This window comes from Mobula birostris, chromosome 5 (genome assembly GCF_030028105.1).
Source record: "Mobula birostris isolate sMobBir1 chromosome 5, sMobBir1.hap1, whole genome shotgun sequence".
In the NCBI taxonomy this organism is placed as follows: domain Eukaryota; kingdom Metazoa; phylum Chordata; class Chondrichthyes; order Myliobatiformes; family Myliobatidae; genus Mobula; species Mobula birostris.
In genome coordinates this window covers 93,215,454-93,227,368 of record NC_092374.1, presented here as the reverse complement: position 1 = coordinate 93,227,368, position 11,915 = coordinate 93,215,454, and the positions used below count along the sequence as shown (strand labels likewise).

At 39.5% G+C, this 11,915-nt stretch overlaps 1 long non-coding RNA gene across 1 annotated transcript in view; it reads right to left on the bottom strand.

Moving 5' to 3' along the window:
• Positions 1 to 589: 589 nt before the first annotated feature.
• The window catches only part of LOC140197888 (uncharacterized), a 33,202-nt gene continuing 21,876 nt past the window's right edge, over positions 590 to 11,915 (bottom strand). Inside the window, exons 2-3 of the long non-coding RNA XR_011886047.1 lie at positions 2,562 to 2,655; positions 590 to 657 (exon numbers count right to left, since the gene is read on the bottom strand). This is a non-coding gene — a long non-coding RNA (uncharacterized lncRNA). The remainder of the gene's footprint in view (positions 658 to 2,561; positions 2,656 to 11,915) is intronic.

Genomic DNA, 11,915 nt, shown 5'->3' with positions numbered 1-11,915 from the left:
ACAAAGATCATGTTTAATGTTATTTATGGGTTCTAAAAACATGACAAAAATGAAGGCAGTCCATGGAGATGAAATGCTAATAAAGAATGAGTTAAAGGATAAATGTTTGTAGAGATTTTTACTGTCAATACAAGAAGAATTTAACAATAGTTAAAAGGTGCGAAGATTCAACATTATTTAATTTAGATTCAAGATTTAATGTTATTTTGGTACATGAGTGTAAAGGAGAACAAAGTAAGTGTAAGAAGCAGCAAATAAATTTCAGACCTGATGATGATACTAAAAGGTTAAAAATTAAGAGGGAAATGTGGAATGAGAGAGAAAGGAAGTCTAAACATGAGAGAAAATTCAATGTGACATAGATTCCAGAGCAGCGTAATTCATAATGTTTATAACTGGAAGTCTTTTTTTAAAAACTAGGTAGTAAGAAAATTAGTAAGATGGAAAGCATTGCCAGTCCGTACAAACCCCAAAAACTGCCTTTTAGCCCCACTCTTCAACAGATTTTCCTGCACTCCCCATAACAGCACACAATGGTTTGGATATTTAGTACAAGCATGCAAACCATGATGTGCTGCTGTGATGAATGCAGGTACTTTAGGATGAAGGATATGCAGAAACTGAGAATCCAGAAATTCACTTTACAAGCAGATCACTCTGAAATTAAGAGGGAAAATAACATTTAGTAACAGTTCACTGAGTGATAATTATTTCTCATTAACCTCTATGCAGCTGGGAGATGTCTATGACAAGTCAAGAGTGTTGTTATTTGTGCTGCCTCCCTAACTTCTTTAGAGCAAATTAGCAGGCCCAACTAAAAAAAAAACTACTGCTCCAATATAACCCCTTTCTCAACTTTAAGCATAAGTTTAATAATTTAAATCAACAGTGTACTTGTCAATCCCAGGCACAAAAGAACATTTCTTTCGACACCTGCAGCAGGAATTGCAGGAAACAATTTGAGTAAATGTTTTGAGGGAAGCACTGTCACACAGCCGTTAGTGTAACACTTTACTATCCCTGTCATGAAATCAAACTGGTTCAATTCCTGCTGGGTTCAAATCTGGAGTAACTGTAATGAGGGAACAGTGCAACTCAGCAATTCACAGTGGCATGTAAAAGCTTGGGCACCCCAGTCAAAATTTCTGTTACTGTGAATAGCTAAGCAAGTAGAAGATTAACTGATTTCCAAAAGGTATAAAGTTAAAGATGGAGAGGGGTTCTTTTCATGAAATTCTGCACCCTTTTTTTCTCCAAACATACCTTTTCTCATTGCGGCCAAAAAGTTATACTTTAACTTCATCAGTCCACAGGACTTGTTTCCAAAATGCATCAGGCTTGTTTAGATGTTCCTCTGAACTTTTTGAATAGAACTTTTTGGCAGCAATGAGCAAAGGTATGTTTGGAGAAAAAAGGGTGCAGAATTTCATGAAAAGAACACCTCTCCAACTGTTAAACACGGGGGTGGTTCGATCATGCTTTGGGCTTGTGTTGCAGCCAGTGGCACGGGGAACATTTCACTGGTAGAGGGAAGAATGAATTCAATTAAATACCAGCAAATTCTGGAAGCAAACATCACACCTTCTGTAAAAAAGCTGAAGATGAAAAGAGGATGGCTTCTACAACAGGATAATGAACCTAAACACACCTCAAAATCCACAATGGACTACCTCAAGAGGTGCAAGCTGAAGGTTTTGCCATGGCCCTCACAGTCCCCCAACCTAAACATCATCGAGAATCTGTGGATAGACCTCAAAAGAGCAGTGCATGCAAGACGGTCCAAGAATCTCACAGAATTAGAAGGCTTTTGCAAGGAAGAATGGGCAAAAATCCCCCAAACAAGAATTGAAAGACTCTTAGCTGGCTACAGAAAGCGTTTACAAGCTGTGATTCTTGCCAAAGGGGGTGTTACTAAGTACTGCCATGCAGGGTGCCCAAACTTTTGCATCGGGCCCTTTTCCTTTTTTGTTATCTTGAAACTGTAAAAGATGGAAATAAAAAAGTTTTCTTGCTTAACATATTGAAGAACTGTGTCATCTTTAACTTTATGCCTTTTGGAAATCAGTTCATCTTTTACTCGCTTAGCTATTCACAGTAACAGAAATTTTGACCGGGGTGCCCAAACTTTTGCACGCCACTGTATATAGCTTCTTAGCCCATTTGTTTGCTTAACCAACTCACCCTCAAATATTCCATTCCTTGTGCTTACAGATTAATTTTCCAGTCTGTTCTTAAGTCAGCAATAAGGACACTGGCAAAGGATCTTAAGGTGCTATCAGAGTCTCTGGAAGTTATGAACCGGGAATCAAATTGTACAAGAGCAGACATGCCTTTTTTTTTTATCTCATTTGTTTCTGTTCCTTTCCCTATCTCTCAATAGTGGGAAATGCAGACACTTTCAGAAAACAGGAGGAAAAGTCATGTTATAATTTGACTAGGATTGGGAAAGGAACAACTCTGTCTACCCAATCTCAAACTGAAAACTGTGTGCCTGTGACTTGCTGACTACTGCCTACAAGTTTTGACCACCTGGATATGAAAGTCATTTATATTTTACTTACTGGAGTTGAGCAAAATGTCCCCACTAATCTGGACAGCAGCTTCAAACCCTTCATGAGAAGAGGGTAGCTCAGTCCCTGAACCGACAATACCAACCTGGAAAACAAACAATTATTCATTTCAATCACAAGAAGATAGCATCAAAATAATTACCTTAAAAAAATAAGTCTGTTAGGTTAATCAGAGTGGTTGGGTGAAGACTGGTTATACATTTTCAAGCCCTTTCTAGTCCCTCACATTTCTAATTGCTTTCACTTTACCTCCCTCGCTCTTATAGTTTCCTGCTTTGGGCCAAACAACAAGTAAGTGACAAGGAAGAGTTAGGAAATACATAATGCAACACGTTCATTCTGTACAGTCGACTTCCAGGGACAAAACAAGCAGACAGTTTGGAGAACTTATGAAAGGCTGGAGAGACCACTTGGTCCATTGGCATACAATTCAACACAGATCTCGATTAAGATGTATTTTCACCACAGAGGAATGAGAGTGCAAATTAGATTAATGGGCGAAATTCTAATATTTTATTTTACACAAAGAATTAAGTATCCATTATCATACTGAGATTACACAGTCTCCAATAGAACAGGAACTGGGCAGGTCTGGATCTTGCTACTTCTGTCAACTACTCCATAGCTATCTTGTTTCTATAAAATATTATCATGTAATTGAAATGATCACAAATTAATCCAACCTGATAGAGGATTAGAAGTGCACCAGAGCACAGAAGGCATGACAGCACATTTCATCTCAAGTTTAACAATAAGTATTCAGTAAATGCATACTTGCATTATAAGCTTACAGACAATTACATAAACAGGCTCAGGAGCTGTACAGGTTTCTTATGGCAACACAAAATCTTCAACAAAGAACATGATGTGAATCTTGGATCAACAAGTTAAATTTATGTTCTTTAAATAACAATACCATAATTTTCTCTGAAATCCCTTCCACCCAGAAATTCCAAGGCCACCAGCATATCTGCCAACAGGAAACTATTGATCTGATGTTATCTTTATTTAGAGATACAGTACAGAATAAGCCATTCCAGCTGCACTGCTCAGCAATCACCAATTTAACCCTAGCCCGATCGAGGGACAATTTTCAACAATTATCCTGCTAACTGGTACATCTTTGGATTGTGGGAGGAAACTGGAGCACCTGGGAAAACCCACACATTCCATGGGGATTGGATTACAGATGACACAGGAACTGAAGCAGAAATCTGACAACTCGAGCTGTAATAGCATCGCACCAACCGCTACACCAACATGGCAGCCATGGAGTAAGGCCCTTCATGACCCAAAGAAGATAACAGTGAGAGTTGATCACAGCATGTATATGAATTTTGGCACTCTATAGGGAATCTTGTTTAGATTCGTCTATGAAGATGGCTGTGATGTTGAGCAAGCAACAGTGAAATAAATTCGGCCAACTAGTTCATTAGAGTTTCCACTTCCTCCTCCAACCAATCCTCCCTTCAAAGGATCTGGGATGATACAAGTTCAAATGTTTTCACCAGCATGTAAACCATTCAGACAGATTAGTATAGGAACTTGTAAAGGTTTCCAAACCCTCCAAGTACTAACTGCAGCATTACACAAGTCCGTAATGCTAGCCAGAAAGAGAGCCACATGAGCAGTTTCCATTTAAAAGCCCATCAGTGCTGAACATTTGCCTACAGAATTTGATAAAGCGGCCATATTAATCAAGGGTTACCTTAACTATATTAAGGACAAATGTTAAAAATAAGCCCAACTGGAACCCTGGTTTTAGAATTCATAGATCTGCATGTGTGAATGGCATATTTCAAAATAATACACACATTGTAAAGTGGCTGAATAAAATCTAGCAGTCTTCACCACTAAAACCATCACTGCAGGTACAGCTGAGCTGTACCAGATATTTAAATGACCTCTGTAGCTTAGTAAAGGGTTCACTCCAGGCACACACGATTGATGTCATACAAATTTTCTTTGAACATGTTTCTCCATATCTTATTTCAAAAAGTACTATTAGTTGAAATGATGGAAATGAAATTGCAGTCATCACCTCATGAGATAGAAAGGCCTGCAGTTTAAGACAGATGAATTCAGCAATACAGCACAGAAACAGACTGTGCAGCCTCCACTTTGTACAAGCCAATTGTCAATTAACCATCCTAACTTTCTTAAGGTATCTAAACATTTTATTCAAGTGCAAGAAACAAATCCCAAACTCCAGTGCAAATCAAAGAAACTGAAATCTTTTACAGTGTTTTTCAAGTTTTGCAGTCACCATTATATGGAACAGTTAAGTCAATATAGAATGCAATCTTTTAATTGTTTTTGTTTGCAGTATTATCAATAAATATCACACGGTGCCCTGAAGGATGAAAGTGTTGAATGGCACCGAATCTTCCGCCAGATGAAACACCAATCCACCCAGAGATGACCTGGGTTGACAGGCAAATCACCTTGGTTTATTTATGAAGACGTGGTGATCGTGAACTTACTCAAGGCCTTTCGAAAGCAGCAAAGGAAAAGTTAAAAATTAGTTCAACATAGACTAGAGAGATGAATTCCAGAGGCAAAGTGAGAGTGTAGGATTAAGGAAACAGGGTAAAACTAATCAATGGGTATCATGTGGGGGAAAACACTACGGCTGGAATCATACCTTCAACAGTGGAAAGTTGTTGTTGTCAGCGGTCGGTCACTCGTGCCAGCTTCAGGACATCACTACTGAAGTTTTCTGCTTCATCAGAAGTGGAGATGCTCACTGACAGTTGTAAATGTTTAATTTCATTTGCAATTAAAGGTGGGCAATAAATTCTGGCCTTGAAGGCAATACACACACCTTTGAATAACGTATTCAAATGCACTGCATCACGACACATGACTAGACAGTGAGCCTCTTCTCTATCACCCAAATAGTTCATATTAAACCAATGACATCATTTGACAGACACACCTTAAATTATAAAGGTCTAACTCCTTCACTGCTGAGCTTCCGTAAGATAGAAGCAAAAAGAATAACCCCTGGCTGCAAACGTGCTCTCCTCACCAATGGCTAAAACCCTAAAACCCTCACTAATTTTTATAGATGCACCGTAGAAAGCATTCTTCTACGGTGCATCACAACCTGGTATGGAAGTTGTCCTGTCCAAGACCGGAAGAAGCTGCAGAAGATCGTGAACACAGCGCAGCACATCACACAAACCAATCTTCCGTCTGTGGACTCACTTTACACCGCACGCTGTCGGAGCAGTGCTGCCAGGATAGTCAAGGACACGACCCACCCAGCCAACACTCTTTTCGTCCCTCTTCCCTCCGGGAGAAGGTTCAGGAGCTTGAAGACTCATACGGCCAGATTTGGGAACAGCTTCGTTCTAACTGTGATAAGACTGCTGAACAGATCCTGACTCAGATCTGGGCCGTACCCTCCAAATATCCGGACCTGCCTCTCGGTTTTTTTGCTTTACCTTACTTCCCATTTTTCTACTTTCTATTTATGATTTATAATTTAAATTTTTAGTATTTACTAGTTTTAACTATTTTTAATATCTTTAATATTTAATATTTGTAATCCAGGGAGTGTGAAGTGCAGAATCAAATATCACTGTGATGATTGTACGTTCCAGTACCAATTGTTTGGCAACAATAATGAAGTGCTTATTATTATTATTATTATTTATTATTGGCTGTGGACCAACAAGCACATATTGCCCATAGAACACCACTCAACAGTATCTTGCTCTGACTCAGGCAGCCCAGGTTGAAGGAACATTCTATTTTGAGGTTGTGCTTTCCAGTCCTAGACTCTCCCATTATTGGAAACATATTCTCCACATCCACTCCATTGATTCAGTAGGTTTCAGGGAAATCTCCCCCTTCTAAATTCCAGAGCCAAACACTCTTCATATGTTAAGCCTTTCATCCCTGTGATCATTCCCATAAACCTCCTTTGAACCTTCTCCAATGACAAAACAATCCTTTCTTAGATATGAGGCCGTGGGAATCTACCTTGGGTTCAAAGATATGAGGCCTGCAGATGATTGGGACACCTACTTCAGGGTGCCGTTGATGGAAGAAAGATGTGGTCCTTACTGACAACTATTGAGTTCATCACAATTCATTCCGGTTTGTAGTCAAAGAACATTGCTCCAGATCAGATAGCCAAATATCACAGTATTTTCTCTTCAATTATATTTAAAATCTGCAGTCAAAGGAGCAATGCTTCCCATGTATAGGAAGCAGGGGTTACTACAACGAGTTAAAGTCTGAATTGCTGACCAAATTTCTCTGAGGTTGAAGAAGGTAACACAAAAACTGAAAATGCAGCAAATACTCAACAGGTCAGGTCACATCTGTGGGAAGAGCATCTCAGTTAACAGAGTGTTCTGACAAAGGGTGTCAGACCCAAAACACCAACTCTCTTTCTCTTCTCATAGGTGTGGCCTTTCCAGCAATTTGAATCTTTTCATTTATTTAGAGATACAGCAGGGTAACAGGCCCATCCAGCTTAACAAGCACATGCCACCTAATTACACCTATGTAACCAAATGATCTACTAATCCAAAGTGGGAGGAAACCCCCACAGTCACAGGGAGAACATACAAATTCCCTACAGGCAGTGGGGGAATTTAATTAATTGAACAGTTAAATTGAATTTAACTGCTCTGCTACTGTACCATCTTTGTTTTAGATTTCAGCATCTTCAGGTCTTCATTTACTTAAGGAAGCTAATGGTAGCATCTCCCAGGGTGTAGTAAGGTAAGCTGAGGGTTGGGTGCAGAATGAGGTCAGCTGATACCTTGTGTTACAAGCAATATGATAGGAATAGCATTAAACTCTTTATCCTACCTTGCCATTCCACTAAAACATTATCAATCTGTATTTGAAGTTTTAATTTCACACATTTGTCTTGGTACTATGCCATTTCAAACCCTAAATAACATTTAGTTGACACTTAACCTGAGAAACAGTGACTGCTCCAATTAGGGGACAGTTAGGGAGTAAGGGTGCTAGGAATGGATACAATGATTGTTGGAGGGTGTAATTGTGCAAGCTGTACTGATGAATAGGAATTTAATTGTTTAACGTATCGTTGTGCACAGGTCGGGTGAGACTGATGAAAGCCCATCTACAGACAAATTTTGGGCGGTACAAAGTTTACCTCAGCGTGACAGAACTTAAGCAGCAGCCTTAGTGCATTTGTTTCATAATTGAATAAATCTACCCAAAACGGTTCTCACGTGACACACACAAAAACATATGGTGAGTTACCCCAACCTCTGACAGCGGGTTGGTAGTAATACAGGAATGTATCTCATTTGTTCATAGTGGTTAAGGGGGTTAAGAGCAGCCAGATGGAAAGGGGCAAAACCAAACTTCTTCCACAGACGTGCTATTTGAGTACATTTAAAATAGAAACAGCAAATAAATATGCTACAATTTTCAAAATATTTGGGATAAATGCAAAATAATCAAAATCAGATTTACTGGTGGTAATCTGGTGAGCTCAATGCTAAAATGCAGGCAGAACAGAATGAAAAGTGTGACAAATAATTCAACAATTTTCATAGCAAGAGGATTCAAGTACAGGAGCAGGGAGGTACTACTGCAGTTGTACAAGGCCTTGGTGGGACCACACCTGGAGTATTGTGTGCAGTTTTGGTCCCCTAATCTGAGGAAAGACATCCTTGCCATAGAGGGAGTACAAAGAAGGTTCACCAGATTGATTCCTGGGATGGCAGGACTTTCATATGAAGAAAGACTGGATGAACTGGGCTTATACTCTCTAGAATTTAGAAGATTGAGGGGGGCTCTTATTGAATCGTATAAAGTTCTAAAGGGATTGGACAGGCTAGATGCAGGAAGATTGTTCCCGATGTTGGGGAAGTCCAGAACAAGGGGTCACAGTTTGAGGATAAAGGGGAAGCCTTTTAGGACTAAGATGAAGAAAAACTTCTTCACACAGAGAGTAGTGAATCTGTGGAATTCTCTGCCACAGGAAACAGTTGAGGCCAGTTCATTGGCTATATTTAAGGGGGAGTTAGATATGGCCCTTGTGGCTAAAGGGATCGGAGGTATGGAGAGAAGGCAGGTACAGGGTTCTGAGTTGGATGATCAGCTATGATCATACTGAATGGCGGTGCAGGCTCGAAGGGCTGCATGGCCTACTCCTGCACCTATTTTCTATGTTTCTATGTAATTTTGACAACAGAACTATTACAAAATCTGTCCCACGTTTCAGTAATTTTCCACACACACTAAAGTCTTGATATAAACTTAGTGAAATTATTAATTTTTGACCATTTGCCCAAAGAATATTGAAGATTAATCTTAAATACAATACAAATTAAACAGAAGATGATGTTCACGGAGATCTTGAAGGCTGACTGGAAGACTTGCCTGGTGTATTAAACTGATGGAGTTGGAACACAACGACTGTCTAGACAGCCACAGAGAATACATCTGCCTTCAGTAACTGATAGCAGGCAGAAAGACAATATGCCCTTTGCATTTGCTGACAAGTTCATCAAGCACAACATAAAAATCTGATTGAGCCACAATACTGTGCAAGATTCCAGCTCATGTCAGTACCTTGTAACGTTTACAGCTGGCAAGAGCTGAAGAGAAGACTACCTTCACTGCACAATGGAAAGCAGTAGGGATGTTTGGCATTGGGTTACCGCTTAGAAATCAGTGACAGGACTGAGATGAATCAAACTACTTGTTTTAACATTATCTGAATTGCTACTTTAGAGTACACTGCAATCTCTCCAGTATTTCTCATTAGTTCACTTATAGGGTTGTCAAATCACATGGTAGTAGCATCCATCTAAAGAACTTCCTAATGTCACAGGAAGCTCTGTATGTCATCAAGACTTTATGAAGTCAGAATCAACAAGGTACACAAGGTCCCAAGCTGCTGGAGGCACACCAGCATCAGGCAGCACAGTCTGCAACAATAACTGCAGCAGTGGACAGTTTGCTTTATATTCCAGTATAAAGAAAACATCAGTTATAGTGTCCAATATTGATTCTTTGTGATTAGTTACCAACTACCCAATCAGATCTTAATTTATTTAAGGAAGAATGCACTTGCCAAAAGGATAGTTCAGAGAATGTCATTGGATGAAGGTGATGGCAAATACCATTGGAACTCTAATCTATGGAATTTAACATGAGGAACTACCTTAGAGAAACAGTTAAGATTTGAGAGTGTTTGACAAATAATTTGAGAGGAGAGGAACATCTAGAACTGTGGGGTATAGTTTCAAAACAAGGTTCATTAATTTAAGACAGATGAGGAAAGTCTTCTCTCAAATGGTAATGAACCTTTGAAATTCTCATTCAAGTACACCATGTAGATAAGATCAGGATAAATTTTTGGCCTGTAGGGAGATCAAGGACTTACAGAAAGTATCCAAAGCTGAAATCATTTTACTAAATGGCACAGGTCATTTGGACAATTTCTTAAAAGCTTTGCACAACCTACATTAACTTGTTACTGAGGTTATGATCTTGTGATCTTTCTGTGGAGGAATCACAGAACATTACACAAAATATGGACTGTTCATATGAACTCTTCAATATTACTTTGCAAACTATGTGATACTATACACCATATATTCATACTTTATGACTATTTTCTAACCAGCTTCTACAATGTTGCCCTCCAGTTTCCTTAACATGGGCATCTCATTGTCTTAGCACTGATGTTCACAACCTGAGCAACCTCAGTAACAAATTAATTTCATCAACAGTAATGGAACCACTATAGTTCCATCCAGAGGATTGCCTCTAGTGGTTAATCTGTTCTTTCTACTATCATTATTCCTAAACATCAATCCTCAGCCTCTCCACAATTTCTTACCTCATTGCAAAATCAGAGCATATACTTGTGCACACGCAGAGATGGCACACTTCTCAACTTCATCACCATCCTTCTGTAGCAGATGTCCAACAGTATTAATAAGTTCACTTCAGGCTAAATATTAAGTTCAAAGCCATTGTTTTGGGTTTTCACTGCAAACCCATTGCTTGATCACCAATCGATCAACTCTGCCTCTAGCAACTATGATGTTTAAGTTGATTGCAATCTCAGCAGTGTATCTGACCCAAGGATATGTTTCCAACCTTCTACCCATGACACTTAAAAATGATGCAATGGATATTCTCCATATCACGGCTTCATTTGCTCTTTATCATCGCCCAAGATTGCTTCTAGCTCAGTCCGTTTGCTGCTGAAAAGTTTTTCAGTGTCTTGTGACTTTTTAGTTTCTGTGTGAGCCAGTGCACATACAGCACAGTTATTTGCTGATCTACTTGGGCACTTAAATTGGCAAAAGTTTTGTATTCGGAACTCTCTACAGTCATGCCAGTCTCTGTAATATCCTTGTAATTCTGAGTTCTTGAGCAGCCAAAATTTTATTGCTCCAATGGCAATGGTAAGAAAGATTAAGTTATTCTAACGTAGTGAGTTGGGGTGGTGAACAACCCATGGATCTATCAATTGCAAAGAGCAACCATAAAAGGAGAACTATGTGGATTTAACAAAACTTACGCCTACCCTTCAGAAACTTTCCGCACTATATTCAGAACTGAAGCTGAGATTTGTTAATATAATTCTGAAAATTGATAAACCATTCTCCAGTAATGTTTATTCAATTTACAGTCCAGAAATATCAGCAATGAGGTCCATCCGTGAAACAAAAAATCAACAAGTATTCAACAAGGCATTTGATAAGGTACCCCATGCAAGGCTTATTGAGAAAGTAAGGATGCATGGGATCCAAGGGGACATTGCTTTGTGGATTCAGAATTGGCTTGCCCACAGAAGGCGAAGAGTGGTTGTAGACGGGTCATATTTTGCATTGAAGTGGGTTACCAGTGGTGTGCCTCAGGGATCTGTTCTGGATCTCCTACTCTTCGCGATCTTTATAAATGACCTGGATGAGGAAGTGGAGGGATGGGTTAGTAAATTTGCTGATGACACAAAGGTTGGCAGTGTTGTGGATAGTCTGGAGGTCTGTCAGAGGTTACAGCGGGACATTGATAGGATGCAAAACTGGGCTCATAGGTGTGAGGTGGTTCATTTCGGTAGGTCAAATATAATGACAGAATACAGTATTAATGGTAAGACTCTTGGCAGTGTGGAGGATCAGAGGGATCTTGGGGTCCAAGTCCATGGGACACTCAAAGCTGTTACGCAGGTTGACTCTGAGGTTAAGAAAGCATACACCGCATTGGCCTTCATCAGTTGTGGGATTGAGTTTAAGAGCTGAGAGGAAATGTTGCAGCTATATAGGACCCTGGTCAGACCCCACTTGGAGTACTTTTCTCAGTTCTGGTCGCCTCACTACAGGAAGA